Below are 9,383 nucleotides of genomic sequence, written 5' to 3'. Positions count from 1 at the left end.
TTTTGTAAGTTTCTATAAGATCCCCTCTCAATCTCTTAAATTCTAGAGAGTATAAACCAAGTCTATCCAGTCTTTCTTCATAAGACAGTCCTGACATCCCAGGAATCAGTCTGGTGAACCTTCTCTGCACTCCCTCTATGGCAATAATGTCCTTCCTCAGATTTGGAGACCAAAACTGTACGCAATACTCCAGGTGTGGTCTCACCAAGACCCTGTACAACTGCAGTAGAACCTCCTTGCTCCTATACTCAAATTAAATTAATGTATTTAATTGCCACCGTGGGCGGCACAGTGGCGCAGCGGTAGAGTTGCTGCCTCTCAGCGCTTGCAGCGTCGGAGACGCAGGTTCAATCCTGACTACGGGTGCTGTCTATATGTGTTTGTTCATTCTCCCCGTGACCCACGTGGGTTTTCCCTGAGAAGGGTTTCGGCCCGAAACGTTACCTATTTCCTTCGCTCCATAGATGCTGCTGCACCCGCTGAGTTTCTCCAGCATTTTTGTGTACCTTGGGTTTTCTATGAGATCTTCAGTTTCTTCCCACACTCCGAAGACAAGCAGGTTTGTAGGTTAATTGGCTTGACATGTATGTAAATTGTTCCTAGTGTGTGTAGGGTAGTGTTAAAGTGCGGGGATTGCTGGTCGGCACAGATTTGGTGGGCTGAAGGGCCTGTTTCTGCGCTGTATCTCTAAACTAAACTAAATATTGTTACATCATTGAGTCACACAGTGCCAACAACGTGGAGTTCATCTTTTACTTGACCATATATATTACTGTCACGACAGGAAAAGCAGGAGAGGCATTGGATGTACAGTGACACCACTTTACTACCCAAAGCCTTTCCATTGTTAAGGTAGGTCAGAATGGCCTCTTGTTTGGATAAGAGCTGCCGCAACATGCACTGGGCATGCACATCTCCTAAGATCTTTCCTGGTCCGAGAACACTGATGCAATTATTAAGAAAGCACATCAGCGCCTCTGAAAAGATTACGGAGAGTCGGTTTGTCAAGGAAGACTCTCTCTAACTTCTACAGGTGCACAGTAGAGAGCATGCTGACCGGTTGCATCGTGGCTTGGTTCGGCAACTTGAGCGCCCTGGAGAGGAAAAGACTACAAAAAGCAGTAAACAATGCCCAGTCCATCATCGGCTCTGACCTCCCTTCCATCCAACTGTACGCTGCCTCAAAAAAGCTGGCAGTATCATCAAGGACCCACATCATCCTGGCCACACACTCATCTCCCCGCTACCTTCAGGTAGAAGGTACAGGAGCCTGAAGACTGCAACGACCAGGTTCAGGAATAGCTACTTCCCCACAGCCATCAGGCTATTAAACCTGGCTCGGACAAAACTCTGAACATTAATAACCCATTATCTGTTATTTGCATTTATCAGTTTATTTATTCATGTGTGTATATCTTTATATAATGGTATATGGACACACTGATCTGTTTTGTAGTCAATGCCTACTATGTTCTGTTGTGCTGAAGCAAAGCAAGAATTTCATTGTCCTATCAGGGACACATGACAATAAACTCTCTTGACTTGACTTGACTTGACTTGACTTAACAAAAGTTTAAAAAGTCCAGGACAAAAATAACTTCCTTGATCCTAAAACTCACTCACTCCTCCGTGGCCACAATGCATTCCGTCTAGAAACTGAATGGCCAAGTATTCTCCAAGGCCTCTTTTTCAACACATCTTAAACCCAAAACCAAGACCGCCAAAAAGGACTAGGACAGAAAACCACATAAGAACAGAATCACCTGCAGCTTCCCCTCCAACCCCTAACTTGGAAATATATTGCTGTTCTTTTATGTCAATGTGTCCTATATTGCCATAGAGGGGGTGCAGAGACGGTTCACCAGACTGATTCCTGGGATGTCAGGACTGTCTTATGAAGAAAGAATGGATAGACTTGGTTTATTCTCTCTAGAATTTAGGAGATTGAGAGAGGATCTTATAGAAACTTACAAAATTCTTAAGGGGTTGGACAGGCTAGATGCAGGAAGATTGTTCCCGATGTTGGGGAAGTCCAGGACAAGGGGTCACAGCTTAAGGATAAGGGGGAAATCCTTTAAAACCGAGATGAGAAGAACGTTTTTCACACAGAGAGTGGTGAATCTCTGGAACTCTCTGCCACAGAGGGTGGTTGAGGCCAGTTCATTGGCTATATTTAAGAGGGAGTTAGATGTGGCCGTTGTGGCTAAGGGGATCAGAGGGTATGGAGAGAAGGCAGGTACGGGATACTGAGTTGGATGATCAGCCATGATCATATTGATTGGCGGTGCAGGCTCGATGCGGCCGAATGGCCTACTCCTGCACCTAATTTTTATGTTTCTATGTTTCTAATCCCAGAGCATCCTGCTCAGTAGGAATATGGGAATACTTCCATCAGAAGAATTGCAGCAGCTGAACGTGTCACCACCTTCTCAAAGGCAGTTCGGAATAGGCAATGGATGTTACTTTAATCTATAATCCCAGATCTCATCAATGAATTTTATAAAGTCCATGTTCGCGAGCTTCAGGAAATGAATACCCCTCTGAGTAATTAAAAAGATCCACACAATAACAGAAGAATGCAATAAAATAAAGTATATTGACGAGCGATGCCCAATTTGGCTTATTTCTAAAGATAAGACCCTGAATTCCTGGACAATATAAATGCTCTCACTGCCTTCCAGTGAATCAGTGTCCTACTTGCAGTTTTAAAAGTAGCATTTTCAATTCAATCACCCCAACATCATTCAGGAAAACGATTAAGTTTTAAGTTTCAAGACCATTTCATAACATCAACGAGTTACAATTATTGACATATTTAAATATACTATTATGTACTGTTTCAACAATAATATAGAAACATAGAAACATAGAAACATAGAAATTATGGGCAGGAGTAGGCCATTTGGCCCTTCGAGCCTGAACCGCCATTCAATATGATCATGGCTGATCATCCAACTCAGTATCCCGTACCTGCCTTCTCTCCATACCCTCTGATCCCCTTAGCCACAAGGGCCACATCTAACTCCCTCTTAAATATAGCCAATGAACTGGCCTCGACCACCCTCTGTGGCAGAGAGTTCCAGAGATTCACCACTCTCTGTGTGAAAAAAGTTCTTCTCATCTCGGTTTTAAAGGATTTCCCCCTTATCCTTAAGCTGTGACCTCTTGTCCTGGACTTCCCCAAAATCGGGAGCAATCTTCCTGCATCTAGCCTGTCCAACCCTTTAAGAATTTTGGAAGTTTCTATAAGATCCCCCCTCAATCTCCTAAATTCTAGAGAGTATAAACCAAGTCTATCCAGTCTTTCTTCATAAGACAGTCCTGACATCACAGGAATCAGTCTGGTGAACCTTCTCTGCACTCCCTCTATGGCAATAATTTCCTTCCTCAGATTTGGAGACCAAAACTGTACGCAATACTCCAGGTGTGGTCTCACCAAGACCCTGTACAACTGCAGTAGAACCTCCCTGCTCCTATACTCAAATCCTTTTGCTATGAAAGCTAAATAACATATTTAACACTTCCATCACAGCTAAATATGAGTCATCCACAGCTGACAAAAGTTAGAATAATGTACGGCCCATATATACAAAGAAACAAGGGTAGACAAAAGTGTTGGAGAAACTCAGCGGGTGCAGCAGCATCTATGGAGCAAAGGAAATAGGCAACGTTTCGGGAAAAACCCTTCTACTGACTGATGTAGGGTGGAGGGTGGGGGGGGGGAGAGGGGAGATGAAAGGAAAAAGGAAGAGGAGGAGCCCGAGGGCTGAGGGAGAGCTGAGAGGGGGAGGAGACAGCAAGGGCTACCGGAGATTGGAGAATTCAATGTTTATGCCGCTAGGGTGCAGACTGCCCAAGCGGAATATGAGGTGCTGTTCCTCCAATTTCCGATGGTCCTCACTCTGGCCAAGGATGAGGCCCAGGACAGAGAGGTCGGATTCGGAATGGGAGGGGGAGTTGAAGTGCTGAGCCACCGGGAGATCAGGTTGGTTAATGCGGACCGAGCGGAGGTGTTCGGCGAAACGATCGCCAAGCCTACGCTTGGTCTCACCGATGTAGATCAGCTGACATCTAGAGCAGCAGATGCAATAGATGAGGTTGGAGGAGATGCAGGTGAACCTCTGTCGCACCTGGAAAGACTGCTTGGGTCCTTGAAAGGAGTCGAGGGAGGAGGTAAAGCGACAAGTGCAGCATCTCTTGCGGTTACAAAGAAACATTTGGGAGTCTGGAGCTGTTGGATTTACCAGTTTCTGTCCAGCTGCAGCTATCCTCTGCCTTGTGGGAATGTCTTCAGGTGCTCCGGTTTCCCTCCACACTCCAAAGCCGTATTAGTTTGTAGGTTAATTGCCTTTGGTAAAAATTGTAAATTGGCCCGACTGTGTAGGATAGTGCTAGCGTACAGGGATTACTGATCAGCGCAGACTCAGTGGGCCAAAGGGCCTGTTTCTGCTCTGTATCTCTAAACTAAAACAAACCAGATAAGAAATTATTTGGGCAGATGATCAAATATCTGGTTAAAGGTATGGGTTTAAAGACTGTCTTAAAGGGGGAAAGAAAGATAGGTAAAATTAGGATGAAAATTCTAGAGTTTAGGGCTTTGGCAGTTGAAATGCATAGAAACTCTATCTGTATCTGTAATGCCCCTGTCCCACTTAGGAAACCTGAACGGAAACCTCTGGAGACTTTGTGCCCCACCTAAGGTTTCCGTGCGGTTCCCGGAGGTTGCAGGTGGTCGCCGGAGGTTGTAGGTAGTGGAAGCAGGTAGGGAGACTGACAAAAAGCTCCGGGAACCGCACGGAAACCTTGGGTGGGGCACAAAATCTCCAGAGGTTTCTGTTCAGGTTTCCTAAGTGGGACAGGGGCATAAGTCTTGCAAACATCATTCGCATGTTCATCCACTGATGCTGGCAGAATTATTGGTCGACACATTATACGAATACAGCCTGGTCTCACAAAATATATTTTCACTGGAGCACTCTAACTTGAGTTATCAAGACTTTAAAATTGTTGCTTAAGGTATGGCAAATGCTTGCTCAATGAGTCTTGCATTTCCATTCATGGAAATCCTTGTGAGCTATCACAGGCCCCATTAATCCTGTCATGCTCATTTCATTTTGATTTACAGCAGTGATGGTCCGAAACCATAAAACAACACATATTGATTGGATGAGAAATGAATGTGTTTTGGTTCAATTACCCATATTATATGACTGATAAAAACAGAATTAGTAATGTTCACATTTCTATAACAACATTGTATTTGTTAACATCTGGTGCCAGATTTTGCTGTCAAAATGACAGTGAGGCTAAGAGCAGTTGTGATTATTTATGTGGGAATGGTAAGGACTGGTGTAGGCTCTCTTGGCCCTTTGTAATTCCATATGATCATGGCTGATTTCATCTTGGATTTCAACCCCACGTTATCACCTGTTACTCATAATCTGACTCACCTACATACAAAACCCTTCAATATTTTCAGTTTTGGCTTCCGGAGGCTTCTAAAAAAGGAATATCTGAGAGAAGATATTCTTTATTGTCGGGTTAATGGACGATCTCTCAGTCTGAAATTATGGAGGGGAATATTAAAAAATGCCTCAATAACATAATCTCATTCTATTGCACTCCAATGCTTTGGGCTGACTTAAATCATTCCTTACGAGATAACCTCTTTTTCTCAAGAGCTAACTCTTCTCTCAACTGTCTCTTTAAACAGCAAGAACCAAAAGTGAACACAATACACCAGGTGTGGTCAGTAAAACCTCAGCAGGACATCCCTTCTTCTGCATCCATTCCTTTGAAATAATAAAGTCAATATCTTGACTTCTTTGTTTTACTAGCAAGTTCCCCTCTTGCTAACATTCTATGTTTCATGTATGAAGATATCTCTCTATTGAAGCTTTTGGTTATACCTCTTCATTTAAACAATATGTTTTCCCTACATATCCTCCGAAAGTGAATAACCTCACATTTTCCCACAGAAGACATGTGCATTTCATTTCAGAGGATTTTCAGAGGAGTCCTGTGGTCAGTATGAAGATATCTCTCTATTGAAGCTTTTGGTTATACCTCTTAGTATAGTAAGACCTGAGTGATCTCCTGGACAAGTGTCGATCGCCTAGATTGGGGTCGGAGAGGAATTTCCCGGATTTTTTTCCCGAATTGGACCTGGGTTTTTATCCGGTTTTTTGCCTCCCCCAGGAGATCACGAGGTTCTTGGGGTGGAGAGGGGTGATAGCGGTATAAAGGGGAGGGTAGTGTCTTGTGTTCTGTGTCTTGTGTCTACTGTTTGTGGGTAAGTGTGTCTGTTTAGTGTTCAGCCATGAGCGAATGGCGGTGCGGGCTCGATGGACCTGGTGGTCTGCTCTCGCACCTACTTTCTATGTTTCTATGTTTCTATTACGCTGTATTGAAACATTAAATGTATTAAATATTTGTTAAACTTATCTACAGTAAGTATTCATAGTTCTAAATAAATGTAATCTTAACTTCTAGTTGACTCTACAGTGGCAGATGCTCAGTTAAAGGCCAATATTCAAAATGGTTGTCAAAGTTCGGTGTGGATTGTCACCTTGTTGTGATGGAGAAGCTCGTGTGGTCCTGAGATCCTGAGAGCGATGCCGTCTGGAGCTATACTCCTGGTAGGGCCACCCATGGCGGTAAGGTCGAGGGGGAGGTCTCTGACAAAGAGCAATCCAACCAAGACCTCAACAGTGGAACAGGCGGAGGATGATGTCTGACCTTGGTGGAGCGTCACAACGGCTGGGAAGGCGGATGGAGGCTGCAGCAGAAGAGGGTCCCGGGTCGTCTTGGACTCCATGCCACTGGATCTCGACCAAGATCTGTCAAGGACCTTGTGGTGTCTATGCACCAGTCTCCCCACGTTAAACAAAGTCACGCACAAGCATCCTCCATATAGGGAATAGCGCCCTGGAGACACCCATGGTCAGCCATGACCAAAGTGGGCCTAAGAATGTCAGAATAATGCAGCTTCCCCATCAGCTCTGTAAACTTAATGAGAAACTTTTAAGAAAAAAACGTCTAGTTTTGTAAGGTCAAATTCATCCGACAGTGATGACCTGGTAACCGTAAGCCCTATGAATCGAGACACAGTAACTGCCAGCCATGGAACACTGTGAACACACCTTGTTTAGATCTTGCTTTATGACTTAGTATTGAATAGCATGAAGTTATTAGGCCATGCATAGAATTATACAGCATGGAATCAGGACCTTTCGGCCCAACTCCTCCATGCAATCAAGATGCCCCATCTAAGCTAGTTCTCTTTGGCTGCATTTGGCTCATTGTCATACGAGAATTTTGCTCGAACAGTCTGTGACCCAGAGCGCTGTGGCCATAGCGCTATATTTAGAACCCATAGCGCTGCAGCTGACAGCTCTTTATTTAAATTCCCATGTGTTAAGCCGGCAGCGCTCAGTTTAAACCTTTATGCGCCAGGTTTGTAACGTTGTGTATTGTTTTACGTGCCAGTCTACGGCTGATAGCGCTTTGATCCCAAAGGGGGGAGGAGGACCTCGCTCAGATGCAGTCCCCTGCCATTGGTTGTAGTTTGAATTTGGGAGCAGCGCTATTGGCCAGGACTTGCCAGCGGTTATTTCAATGGCTGATTTCTTATCCTGATATAAAGGCAGGCGCCAGGAAGCCATAAGTTAGTTTATGTATGAGAGGGGTTCTCCGACGGGCAGAGTCGAGATCAGTGCCGCAGATGGAGGCAGAGAGAGAGAGAGAGAGAGAGAGAGGGGTGCTGCTGTAAAACAGAACCTGCGCATACCGAAACAAGTATTGTTTTTGTTTTCTCTTGCCAATAAATCTAATGTGTTCATGTACGAAAGGGGTTCGGCGCGATCAGTGCCGCGGATAGAGGCAGAGAGAGAGAGAGAGAGAGAGGTGAGCTGTTCTAAACCGGATCCCGCGCATACCAATACAAGTACTGTTTTTTTCACTCTTGCCAATAAAGATGATTTGCAATTAAATGGCGTAGTCGGCAGGATCTGACGAATAGAATAGAAAAAGTTTGGTAAAAAGAAATAGCAAACGAGATGGCGCTGGTGCAGGCCAAGCACCCCCGCTACAAGCTGCTGCCCTCGGTGTAGGGGAGCCCGCAGCAGGCCGCGCTGCAGGTGGGACCAAAAACCTCGAGTCTTCAAGCTCCTCTAATGCTTTTAATGGATCACAAGGGAGAGGTTTATTGTTGTAAATTTCACCTGAAAGGACCAACGCTGGCATCTGCAGGATTTGAACGACTCGTGTTGTTTTGGAATGCTTTTGGCGACTGTGATAATGACGTTACATTGGAAGGTTACATTATAACGCAGATGGCAGCATGCTTTTTCCAGCATCAACAGACAGAACTGCAACAGTGTGGGTCAGTGAAAGGGTGAAAGAAGAAAGAGACATAAAGGTCACACATCTTTTGTGAATTCATGTTTTCCAGACTGACTTGGACCACTGTTGGTCTGTTCAGGAAGTGAAGATGAAACAGTGAAGCTATGGGACATTCGGAAGAAGGCTCCAATCCATACATTTTAAAACATGTACCAAGTACTGGCAGCAACGTTTAATGACACAAGCAATCAGATTATCTCTGGAGGTATTGATGACGGTAATAAGCTTTTGGATCTCCGGCAAAACAAGTTAATTTCTACCATGCACAGTCACACAGACTCGGTGACTGGTTTGACCCTGATGGGGTAAAAGAGAACAACACAAACCTTGCTGACCACATCCAGGAAGCCGTAGAGAAGATTCGAAGGGTCGGAGAACAGCACCGCCACTACAAGCCCTCGGGAGGGTGGTGGACAACAGTGGTGCACTGGGGACTGACCATTGGGACAATCTTGTTGGCCATAATATTATCACATCGTATGTGTGGATTGGCATCACGACCGCGTGGACTTTGCTACAGCCTGCGGGCCGGATGTAACGAGGTAACTCCTGCGGGCTGGATGTGTCAACGAGATGAGAAACACCTGTGACCCATAGGGCAACTATGCTATATTTAAAGATGTAACGAGCGCTATATTTAAACCCCTAGCAATGCATCCGACAGCTCCGTTTAAATCCCATGTAAGCCGAGGTAAATCGCGCGCCAAACCGGCAGCGTTGGATTGCTTGATGGCAATCAGCGACTGTTCGATGGGTGAGAATGTTATATCAGATAAAGCATAACAATAAGTTTAATTTTCCCATACAGTATTGTGACCCATAGCATACTCGGAAATTGCATCTTGTTCCCTGATTTTCAATGGACTACAAAATAGCTGTGATCTATATAGTCAAAAGCCCACTTAAGGAAAGCGCTGTGGCCAAAGGTATAACATGCTAATTTACATTAATTTAAACCCCATTTAGCAATGCATAAATGC

General features: G+C 44.7%; 1 pseudogene; it reads left to right on the top strand.

The window, feature by feature from the left end:
* The first annotated feature begins 8,064 nt into the window (after nt 1-8,064).
* Nucleotides 8,065-8,936, top strand: LOC129700545 (U5 small nuclear ribonucleoprotein 40 kDa protein-like; annotated as a pseudogene).
* Nucleotides 8,937-9,383: the final 447 nt, after the last annotated feature.

The sequence above is a fragment of the Leucoraja erinacea genome, chromosome 1, assembly GCF_028641065.1.
Source record: "Leucoraja erinacea ecotype New England chromosome 1, Leri_hhj_1, whole genome shotgun sequence".
NCBI classification, from domain to species: domain Eukaryota; kingdom Metazoa; phylum Chordata; class Chondrichthyes; order Rajiformes; family Rajidae; genus Leucoraja; species Leucoraja erinaceus.
The sequence above is the reverse complement of the archived record's forward strand: the minus strand, read 5'-3'. Positions and strand labels throughout refer to the sequence as shown.